Source organism: Gracilinanus agilis, chromosome 1, assembly GCF_016433145.1.
Source record: "Gracilinanus agilis isolate LMUSP501 chromosome 1, AgileGrace, whole genome shotgun sequence".
NCBI lineage: Eukaryota > Metazoa > Chordata > Mammalia > Didelphimorphia > Didelphidae > Gracilinanus > Gracilinanus agilis.
This window is the reverse complement of record NC_058130.1, coordinates 206,612,412-206,625,222: the sequence shown is the minus strand read 5'-3', so window position 1 is coordinate 206,625,222 and position 12,811 is coordinate 206,612,412.

Genomic DNA, 12,811 nt, shown 5'->3' with positions numbered 1-12,811 from the left:
ACTCAATATATATGCACCAAGTGGTATAGCATCCAAATTCATAAAGGAGAAACTGGCAGAGCTCAAGAAGGAAATAGATAGTAAAACCATAATAGTGGGAGATCTAAATATTCCTCTTTCAGATCTAGATAAATCAAACCAAAAAATAAATAAGAAAGAGGTAAGAGAGATGAATGAAGTCCTAGAAAAATTAGATTTAATTGCTGGTATTTTGAAAAAACAGATAAAATAGACAAAGTACTGGTCAATCTAATAAGAAAAAGGAAAGAAGAAAACCAAATTGACAGTATTAGAGATGAAAAGGGAGACCAGACCTATAATGAAGGGGAAATTAAGGCAATCATTAAGAACTATTTTGCCCAATTATATGGCAACAAATATAACAATTTAGGAGATATGGATGAATATTTACAAAAATATAAATTGCCTAGATTAACAGCAGAAGAAATAGAATACCGAAATAATCCCATATCAGAAATAGAAATTGAACAAGCCATCAAAGAACTCCCTAAGAAAAAATCACCAGGACCTGATGGATTCACAAGTGAATTCTATCAGACATTCAAAGAGCAACTAATCCCAATACTATACAAATTATTTGATATGATAAGCAAAGAAGGAGTCCTACCAAATTCATTTTATGACACAAATATGGTACTGATTCCAAAGCCAGGTAGACCAAAAACAGAGAAAGAAAACTACAGACCAATCTCCCTAATTAACATAGATGCAAAAATCTTAAATAGAATATTAGCAAAGAGACTCCAGCAAGTAATTAAGAAGGTCACCCACCATGATCAGGTGGGATTTATACCAGGAATGCAAAGATGGTTCAACATTAGGAAAACTATCCACATAATTGACCATATCAACAGTCTAACAAACAAAAATCACATGATTATATCAATAGATGCTGAAAAAGCCTTTGAAAAAATACAGCATCCATTCCTATTGAAAACATTGAAAAGTATAGGAATAGAAGGACCCTTCCTAAAAATAATAAACAGTATATACCTAAAACCATCAACAAACATCATATGCAATGGGGATAAATTAGAAGCCTTCCCAATAAGATCAGGAGTGAAACAAGGATGCCCATTATCACCTCTATTATTCAACATAGTACTAGAAACACTAGCAATAGCAATTAGAGAAGAAAAAGAAATTGAGGGTATTAAAATAGGCAATGAGGAGACTAAGCTATCACTCTTTGCAGATGATATGATGGTATACTTAAAAAATCCTAGAGAATCAACTAAGAAGCTTGTAGTAATAATCAACAACTTTAGCAAAGTTGCAGGATACAAAATAAATGCACATAAATCATCAGCATTTCTATATATTTCCAACACATTAGAGCAGCAAGAGGTAGAAAGAGAAACACCATTTAAAATCACCCTAGACAATATAAAATACTTAGGAATCTACCTACCAAAACAATCTCAGCAATTATATGAAAACAACTACAAAACACTTTCCAAACAAATAAAACTGGACCTCAACAATTGGAAAGCCATTAACTGTTCATGGGTAGGACGAGCTAACATAATAAAAATGAACATACTACCCAAATTAATTTACCTATTTAGTGCCATACCTATCAAGCTACCCAAAAACTTCTTTACCGAATTAGGAAAAACTATAACAAATTTCATCTGGAATAACAAAAGATCAAGAATATCAAAGGAAATAATGAAAAAAAAATGTGAAGGAAGGGGGCCTAGCAGTACCAGATATCAAACTATATTTTAAAGCAGCAGTCATTAAATCAATATGGTACTGGCTAAGAGATAGAAGGGAGGATCAGTGGAATAGACTTGGGGTTAATGATGTCAGCAACACAGTGTATGATAAACCCAAAGAACCCAACTTTTGGGACATGAATCCACTATTTGACAAAAACTGCTGGAAAATTTGGAAAACAATATGGGAGAGATTAGGTTTAGATCAACATCTCACACCCTACACCAAGATAAATTCAGAATGGGTGAATGACTTGAATATAAAGAGGGAAACTATAAATAAGTTAAGTGAAAACAGAATAGTATACTTGTCAGATCTCTGGGAAAGGAAAGATTTTAAAACCAAGCAAGAGTTAGAGAAAATTACAAAATGTAAATATAATGGTTTTGATTATATCAAGCTAAAAAGCTTTTGTACAAACAAAAACAATGTAGTCAAAATCAGAAGGGAAACAACAAATTGGGAAAAAATCTTTATAACGAAAAACTCTGTCAGGGGTTTAATCACTCAAATATACAAGGAGTTAAAGCAATTGTATAAAAAATCAAGCCATTCCCCAATTGATAAATGGGCAAGAGACATGAATAGGCAATTTTCAGGTAAAGAAATTAAAAGTATCAATAAGCACATGAGAAAGTGTTCTAAATCTCTAATAATTAGAGAAATGCAAATCAAAACAACTCTGAGGTATCACCTCACACCTAGCAGATTGGCTAAAATGAAAGAAGGGGAGAGTATTGAATGTTGGAGGGGATGTGGCAAAATCAGGACATTGATGCATTGCTGGTGGAGTTGCGAAATGATCCGGCCATTCTGGCTGGCAATTTGGAACTATGCCCAAAGGGCTATAAAAGACTGCCTGCCCTTTGATCCAGCCATACCATTGCTGGGTTTGTACCCCAAAGAGATCATAGATAAACAGACTTGTACGAAAATATTTATAGCTGCGCTTTTTGTGGTGGCAAAAAACTGGAAAATGAGAGGATGTCCTTCAATTGGGGAATGGCTGAACAAATTGTGGTATATGCGGGTGATGGAATACTATTGTGCTAAAAGGAATAATAAAATGGAGGAATTCCATGCAAATTGGAGAGACCTCCAGGAAGTGATGCAGAGCGAAAGGAGCAGAGCCAGAAGAACATTGTACACAGAGACTGATATACTATGGTAAAATCAAATGTAATGGGCTTCTGCACCAGCAGCACTGCAATTACACAAGACAGCTCTAAGGGATTTATGGTAAAGATGCTACCCACATTCAGAGGAAGGACTGCAGGAGAGGAAACATATAAGATAAACAATTGCTTGAATGCATGGACTGAGGAGGACATGAATGGGAAATAGACCCTGAACAAGGACACTTGTTACAACCAGTGGAAATGTGTGTTGGCCATGGGTGGGGGGAGAATGAGGGGTGAAGGGGAAAGTAGGGGCATAAAGTATGTAAACAGATTAAAAATGAATATTAATTAAAAAAAAGAAAAAAAATACCAAAGCCTATGGAGGAAAACCATTAGCATTCACACTGTTTGAATTTTACAAATAGATTATGTCACAATACCAAGATGTCAAAAATATAGGTACATACTCATGATAGTGGATAAGCTGATAAAATGGCCACAGGCATTCCCAGCCAAGAAAAATGATGCAGTTTTTGTGGCAAAGATGTTACTGAGGGAGATAATTAAAAGATTCTCTATTCCAGCAATCATCTCATATGACTCTGGTAGCCACTTTGCAAACTCTATTCTAAAGCAAGTCTACCAGGTGCTAGGAATTAAGAGACATCTATGTTCTATCTATCTACCTCAGTCATCAGGAGCCGTTGAACGAACTAATCAATCTTTGAAATCAATGATCGGGAAGCTGTGTACAGAAAGTCATCTTAAATAGCCAGATGTCTTGCCTATGGTGCTTTTCTACTTAAGAAGTCAGCCCAATAGTGAAACACATTTGTCACCATTTGAGCTATTGTATGGACAACAACCGTGGGTAAGAAAAGCTCCACGAGACACTAATTACCTATCACATCTAGGAATCAAGTGCAAAATCTATGAGTACATCACTTTATTGAAAGAGAGATTAGATGAATTGCAAAAGTTATCTTTAATACAGCAGAGTTCCACTTGACTTTAGCCTACATGATTATCAACCTGGAGATAAAGTCTATATCAGAAATTTCACAAGAAGATCAGTGTTAGAACCAAAAATGGTATGGACCACAGAAAATAATCTTAGTTACACCTACATCTGTAAAAATCAAAGGGAAAAATTCCTGGTATCACTATTCGCACTTAAAGCCCTCAGTGAAGCCAAGATCTTATCCAAATATTCAACCTCAAATGCAAGAAACAGAATCTCATCCAAATATTCAGCCTCAAATGCAACAAACACAAGAAACAGAATCTGACATAGAGATAGAACCTCAAAGCGAAGATCACACTCTGAAATAAAGCCTCAAACAGAAAGACACCAAGACACAGATGCAGACACAAATGAAACACAAGAAATAGATCACTATCAAGAACAAGACACTCAAATCATTGATTTAGATGATACAAACACCTCATTCACACATGAAGATCAACAGTTAAACCTATCAGAAATCAGCAGTGGTGAAGAAGAAGAAAACTGAACATTAGAATAAACATTACATACATTACATCAAAGACAAGTGCAAACACAAAATCTCATAAGAAAAAATTTTGTGGCAACACAAAATTTAACATAACACTACACAGTCACAAACTGGTTTCTGATCCAGGGATTCTTCAATCAAGTCTACAACCGGCAAGATGGGTATCCAGCAAAGGAAAAGAGAGATGAGATCCCGAAGATTCCAAAGTTCCAGAAACATCAGGACATCAGGACCAACACAAGGACAACAAGAGACATTGCACAACAAGAGATATTGCACACCGGACTGTATAAGGACCTGAACTGTGATAATACCTATGTGACTCAGACATCATCACTGGAAGAATCACAAGGAGAGAAGATCAGCAAATCAAGATTAGGTTTGAACAGGTGCAAGGTTTTCACATTCAGACACTAATCACAAGGGAAATGCCCAAACTAGAATGCATGCAACAGAATATAAGCTGATTGACAAAGAGATTCTGAAGATGAAGGTGAGTATAAAACCAAACAGTAAATGTTAGGTCATGAATCCAACACATAGTCACAATAAAGTTACATCACATGTACATAATGTAAATAAATGTAAGTAGTTTGAAAATAAAGTACAGTGACCTAAATAAGCAAGAGAACTAAGAATCCTTGTAAGGTCAAAAGTACTCATTTTCATAGGAACATCACATAAAAACCTTGTACATGTGTAATATATTGTTACTAACAAATAATGCATGAGTCTACTAACCCATAGGGAAAGAGTAGATGCAGGGAAATTCAATTTTAGCTAGCATACGGTCAGTATAAAATAGTTATAAAATGTTCAAATAAGAACTGTTGGTAGGAAAGTTAGACAAACGTATAGTGTAGTTTAGTTAGGAATGAAACTGACTAACACATTAATCATAGTGTAAGAATTACTGACAAACTAATCTTCCTAACCGTAGACTAGGGAATAGAAGAAATGTTAGAATTTATTGTGAATTAGGAATGTTATTTGAAGTTCAGTATTAGAAATTTAAGCAAATTTATTGCAAAGAATTGCATTAATGTAAAGTAAGAAACAACATAAATAATCATTCTTAAATGTTCTGATAATGCTTACATGTTATACTTATGTTCAAATGATATGTTTATGGAAATATTGTATTCAAACCCCACGCTTTCCCAGAAAAATCTATCTTAAACCCTTTTCATTAGCTTTAGGCTAGACAGATAAGGCATTATATAAGATAGAATTTATTATTTTGGGAAGAGTAGTTAATGGGATAGAAAAACATAGTTAAGAATAGCATAGAGTAGAGATCATCCACGGACAAGATCAGCTGGAAATTTACAGGTTGGAATTTCCAAAAACAGAACAGCATTCATGTCATAATCAGACTCTGAGAGCTGAGAGTCTCACCTTGATTGACAGGTGAAGACAGTTGGAGACATCAGAATGTTCCCAGAAGCCATGAGGACAGGAGGAAAGGCAGTTGGCCAGAAAAGGATGAATACCCTGGCAGCCCCTGACAGGGACCCTTGGACCCCTTGTCTTTTGGGACTTTGACTTTGCTTTGGCTGAGCTTTGCCTAAACTCTTGCCTTGTTTATTGGATCTTGAACATCAATTGACCTGTGGGTCAGACTGCAGATCCTCTGATTCTCTCTGAATCCCTAGATATTTAGGCACCTAAACCATCTCTAGATATTTAGGTATCCTGGGGCCTAGGGGGGAATCCCGGAAGTGGGTAGGAGAAGAAGAAAAGGGTGGTAAGGGTGGAATTTCCTGAAGGCTGTAAGACTGGGAAACAACTAGCAGTAAAAAGCTGAGAGAAACCAACATCAATATTTGCAGCATCCAAACAGTTTGCTTACTCTGGTTTGGCTGTGGCCAGGCTAAGCCAGAGGAGGTGAAGAACAAGCCCAGCAATACCGAACAGCCTACAGTCCTGAGGGATTATTGTCATAAATTTAGTGATAGGGTCACCTATTCCCCAACCCATTCCTGATCATTCCTTTCCCTTGTTAAACAACATCGATAAAAGTTATTAAGTACTTTCCTGGAGTAGTTATTCCATCACCACTCTGGGGAGGGAGCAACACAGTCAGATGAACGTTATCCAAGGCTGATAGAACCCAATACCAATAATCAATCAACCCCAGGTGGGACCTGAAAGGGTTACCCATCCATTGACCTTTAGGGATCCTGCCTGGGCACTGTTATAAAGAAGGGCAATTATAACATCCAGCTGGGTGGCAGGACTCGGGTGTCCCTGTCTCAGTCATTAGGGAACCAAACCAAAACTCCCTCAGATTATATACAGACTGATGACAACTATAATAACTAGCCTTAGTAATATTAGGAGCAGTATAGAGATTACCTCCGTTATTTTTATAACAGTTTAAAGACTGACTGAATTTTCCTGAACTTCTCTTAAGAAATTTCTTTTAGTAGACTCTGTGAATGAAGTTTGCTCCATTCACCTCCGGGCCTGAGGCTCTTCAACTCTTGGCTGAGGGTTAATTAGATCTACTTGGATTAATTAGAGGATCATAGTAAATTACCTATAGGCTAAATTCTTATTTCCTCATTTCCTCTCTCTCTTCTTAATTGTAAATAAACTTCCATAAAAGTCAATTTTGACTTGAGATTATTCTTAATTGAAGATTGATAATAGTTCAATCTGGCGACCATCTTTTAATATATTGAACCCATAATACCCCTTTTTCCCCTTACAAGGGACCCAGCACCCAGTCTCTAGAGGGGGGCAGGACAGCACTAGGTCTTGGGAGTGGGGCCAGGCACTCTAAAAGGTTTGCTATCACTGACATATAGTGTTTGCTGATGGTTTTAGTTATATAGTTCTTATCATTCTAAGAAAAAATCATTTATACTTATGCTTTCAAGTGGCTTTAATAGAAATGAGTGTTATATTTTTATCAAAATATTTTTCTGAATCTATTTATATAATCATATGATTTTTGTTACTTTTGAAATGAATTTAATTAAATATGTTAATGGTTTTCCTTATATTAAACCATTTCTCCATGCTTGATATAAACCTACTTTGGTCATAATATATAATCTTTGTTATATATTGTTGTAGTCTCCTGGAAAATATTTTATTTGGGATTTTTGTATTGTGAGTGAGAAAAAGACCCTTACCCTCATACGTGATTATATTTTAATGTTAGTGATAATTTTAAGATAATCATAAATGCAGTTTTAAGATGAATAGTATTGCTCATCATAATCCTAATAAGGGGTACTTCCTACATGACCTAACCTATGGACAAATATGGGTTGTTTCCTAGATGAACTGACCAATGACGGTTGTAATTGGGTGACTCTGTCCTTTGAAGGAAGGATAATCTTGTGATAATCTTGTGTACTTGTACAGAAATATCAGACTCTTATTCTGAGGTTATAAAAAATAGTTCTTTCAGTGGATTGCACCTTCTGTTACTAAATAGAAGTCCAGCTTTGTTGGAGTACTTGGCCCTCTTCCAATAAAATCTATCTAACTACCTGCTTGGAGAAATTTGATTTTATTTATCCAAATTGCTTATTTTTTTAATCTTTTTTTAATTTAATAAACATTTATTAATATTTATATTTTAGAAAAGTTAACATGGTTACATGATTATGCTCTTACTTTCCCCTTCACCCCCCGAACACTCCCCCTCCCCTGGCCGATATGCATTTCCACTGGTTTTAACATGTGTCATTAATCAAGACCTATTTCCAAATTGTTGATAGTTGCATTGGTGTGGTACTTTCGATCCCCAATCATGTCCTTATCAACCCATGTGTTCAAGCAGTTGATTTTCTTCTGTGTTTCCTCTCCTGCAGTTCTTCCTCTGAATGTGGGTAGTGTTCTTTACCATACATCCCTCAGAATAGTCCTGGGTCATTGCATTGCTGCTAGTACAGAAGTCCATTACATTCTATTTTAACATAGTATATCAGTCTCTGTGTGCAGTGTTCTTCTGGCTCAGCTCCTTTTGCTCTGCATCAGTTCCTGGAGTCTTTCCAATACACATGGAATTCCTCCAGTTTATTATTCCTTTTAGCACAACAGTATTACATCACCAGCATATACCACAACTTGTTCAGCAATTCCCCAATTGAAGGGCATGCCCTCATTTTCCAGTTTTTTGCCACCACAAAAATGCAGCTATAAATATTTTCCTGCAAGTCTGTTTATCTATGATCTCTTTGGGGGTACAATCCCAACAATGGTATGGCTGGATCAAAGGGCAGGCATTCTTTTATAGCCCTTTGAGCATAGTTCCAAATTGCCAGCCAGAATGGTTGGATCAGTTCACAACTCCACCAGTAATGCATTAATGTCCCAATTTTGCCACATCCCCTCCAACATTCATTACTCTCCCCTTCTTTCATTTTAGCCATTCTACTAGGTGTAAGGTGATACCTCAGAGTTGTTTTGATTTGCATTTCTCTAATTATTAGAGATTTAGAACACTTTCTCGTGTGCTTATTAATAGTTTTGATTTCCTTATCTGAAAATTGCCTATTCATGTCTCTTGACCATTTGTCGATTGGGGAATGGCTTGATTTTTTTATACAATTGATTTAACTCCTTGTATATTTGAGTAATTAGACCTCTGTCAGAGTTTTTTGTTATAAAGATTTTTTCCCAATTTGTTGTTTCCTTTCTGATCTTGACTACATTGTTTTTGTTTTTACAAAAGCTTTTTAGCTTAATATAATCAAAACCATTTAATTTACATTTTGTAATTTTCTCTAACTCTTGCTTGGTTTTAAATTCTTTCCTTTCCCAGAGATCTGACAAGTGTACTATTCTGTGTTCACTTAACTTCTTAATAGTTTCCCTCTTTATATTCAAGTCATTCACCCAATCTGAATTTATCTTGGTGTAGGATGTGAGATGTTGATCTAAACCTAATCTCTCCCATATTGTTTTCCAAATTTCCCAACAGTTTTTGTCAAATAGTGGATTTTTGTCCCAAAAATTGAGCTCTTTGGGTTTATCATACACTGTCTTGCTGATATCATTTACCCCAAGTCTATTCCACTGATTCTCCCTTCTGTCTTTTAGCCAGTACCATACCATTTTGATGACTGCTGCTTTATAGTATAGTTTAATATCTGGCACTGCTAGACCCCCTTCCTTCACATTTTTTTCATTATTTCCCTTGATATTCTTGATCTTTTGTTATTCCAAATGAAATTTGTTATAGTTTTTTCTAATTCAGTAAAGAAGTTTTTTGGTAGCTTGATAGGTATACCGCTAAATAGGTAAATTAATTTGGGTAGAATTGTCATTTTTATTATGTTAGCTCATCCTACCCATGAGCAACCAATGGCTTTCCAATTGTTTAGATCCAGTTTTATTTGTTTGGAAAGTGTTTTGTAGTTGTTTTCATATAATTGCTGTGTTTCTTTTGGTAGATAGATTCCTAAGTATTTTATGTTATCTAGGGTGATTTTAAATGGTGTTTCTCTCTCTACCTCTTGCTACTGTGATGTGTTGGAGATACATAGAAATGCTGATGATTTATGTGCATTTATTTTGTATCCTGCAACCTTGCTAAAGTTGTTGATTATTTCTACAAGCTTCTTAGTTGATTCTCTAGAATTTTTTAAGTAGACCATCATATCATCTGCAAAGAGTGATAGCTTAGTCTCCTCATTGCCTATTTTAATATCCTCAATTTCTTTTTCTTCTCTAATTGCTACTGCTAGTGTTTCTAGTACAATGTTAAATAATAGAGGTGATAATGGGATTACTTGTTTCACTCCTGATCTTATTGGAAAGGCTTCTAATTTATCCCCATTGCATATGATGTTTGTTGATGGTTTTAGGTATATACTGTTTATTGTTTTTAGGAAAGGTCCTTCTATTCCTATAATTTCCAGTGTTTTCAATAGGAATGGGTGCTGTATTTTGTCAAAGGCTTTTTCAGCATCTATTGAGATAATCATGTGATTTTTGTTTGTTAGATTGTTGATATGCTCAATAATGTGGATGGTTTTCCTAATGTTGAACCAACCTTGCATTCCTGGTATAAATCCCACCTGATCATGGTGGATGATCCTCTTGATCACTTACTGGAGTCTCTTTGCTAGTATTCTATTTAAAATTTTTGCATCTATGTTCATTAGGGAGATTGGTCTGTAGTTTTCTTTCTCTGTTTTTGATCTACCCTGCCTTTGGAATCAGTACCATATTTGTGTCATAAAAGGATTTTGGTAGGACTCCTTCTTGGCTTATTATATCAAATAATTTGTGTAGTATTGGGATTAGTTGTTCTTTGAATGTCTGATAGAATTCACTTGTGAATCCATCAAGCCCTGGCGATTTTTTCTTAGGGAGTTCTTTGATGGCTTGTTCAATTTCTTATTCTGCTATGGGATTATTTAGGTATTCTATTTCTTCTGCTGTTAATCTAGGCAATTTATATTTTTGTAAATACTCATCCATATCTCTTAGATTGCTATATTTATTGCCATATAATTGGGCAAAATAGCTTTTAATGATTGCCTTAATTTCCCCTTTATTAGAGGTGAGATCTCCCTTTTCATCTTTGATACTGTCAATTTTGTTTTCTTCTTTCCTTTTTTTTATTAGATTGACCAGTACTTTGTCTATTTTATCTGTTTTTTCAAAGTACCAGCTTCTAGTCTTATTTATTAATTCAATAGTTCTTTTCCTTTCTATTTTATTGATTTCTCCCTTAATTTTTAGTATTTCTAATTTAGTTTTCATCTGGGGATTTTTAATTTGCTCACTTTCTAATTTTTTAAGTTGCATGCCCAATTCATTAATCTCTGCCCTCCCTAGTTTGTTAATATATGCACTCAAGGATATAAATTTCCCCCTGAGTACTGCCTTGGCTGCATCCCACAGAGTTTGGTAGGATGTCTCATCATTGTCATTCTCTTCAATGAAATTGTTGATTGTTTCTATGATTCCTTCTTTGACTAGCTGGTTTTGGAGAATCATATTATTTAATTTCCAATTAGTTTTTTATTAGCCTGTCCAGGTGCCCTTACTAATTATTATTTTCATTGCATTATGATCTGAGAAGGTTACATTAATTATTTCTGCTCTTTTGCATTTATTTGCAATGTTTCCATGCCCTATTACATGGTCAATCTTTGTGAATGTACCATGTGCAGCTGAAAAGAAGGTGTATTCCTTTTTGTCTCTATTTATTTTTCTCCACATATCTATTAAATCTAATTTTTCTAGGACTTCATTCACCTCTCTTACCTCTTTCTTATTTATTTTTTGGTTTGATTTATCTAGATGTGAAAGAGGAATATTTAGATCTCCCACTAGTATGGTTTTACTATCTATTTCCTTCTTGAGTTCTACCAGTTTCTCCTTTACAAATTTGGATGCTATGCCATTTGGTGCATACATATTGAGCAACGTTATTTCCTCATTGTCTATACTGCCTTTTATCAGGATGTAATTACTTTCCCTGTCTTTTTTAATCATATCTATTTTTACTTTGGCTTTATCAGAAATCATGATTGCCACTCCTGCCTTTTTTTTTTCATTTGAAGCCCAAAAGATTTTGTTGAAGCCCTTTATTTTAAACTTGTGTATGTCCACCTGCCTCATATGTATTTCTTGTAGACAACATATGGTAGGATTTTGGTTTCTGATCCACTCTGCTATTTGTTTCTGTTTAATGGGTGAGTTCATCCCATTCACATTCAGAGTTATAATTATCAGTTGTGTATTCGCCAACATTTTGGTGTCCTCCCCTAATTCTATCCCTTCTTCTTACACTATTTCCTTTTAAACCAGTGGTTTGTTTTAAGCCAGTAACCCTTGTCCCCTCCCTTGATTCACTTCCCTTTTTACCCCCTTCCTTATTATTCCCCTCTTTTTATTTTTAAGGCCTGATGAATTCCCTCCCCCTTCTTCTCCCCTCCCTTTTTTGACCTCCCCACTCCCCTGCTCCCCTTGGTTTATCCTTTCTGACTTTCTCAGTAGGGTTAGATAGAGTTTTATATCCCAATGGATATAACTACTCTTCCCTCTCCGGGTTAATTACACTGAGAGTGAGGTTTAAATATTACCTCTTAATGCTCTCTTCCTCTCCTTCTTATAATAGTATTCATACCTTCCCCTTCCCATGCCCTCTTTGTGTGTAATAGAATATCCTATTTTTCTTATTCCTTCAAGATTCTTTTGGTGTCCTCCACTATTCACTCCCCTCTTTCCCTCCCGCCCATATCATCTTAGACCTTTTAGTATTCCAACCTCTTCCTATGAATAATTCTTCTAATTATTATAATAGTGAATGCTATAATGGTGAACAGAGTTCACTACAGAGAATTATACATAACATTTCTCCACATAGGAGTTCCAATAATTAGATCTTATTGAAGCCCTTACAGAGGCAAATTAAAAAAGAAATACGAGTTTTCTTACTTTCCCTTCTGTTTC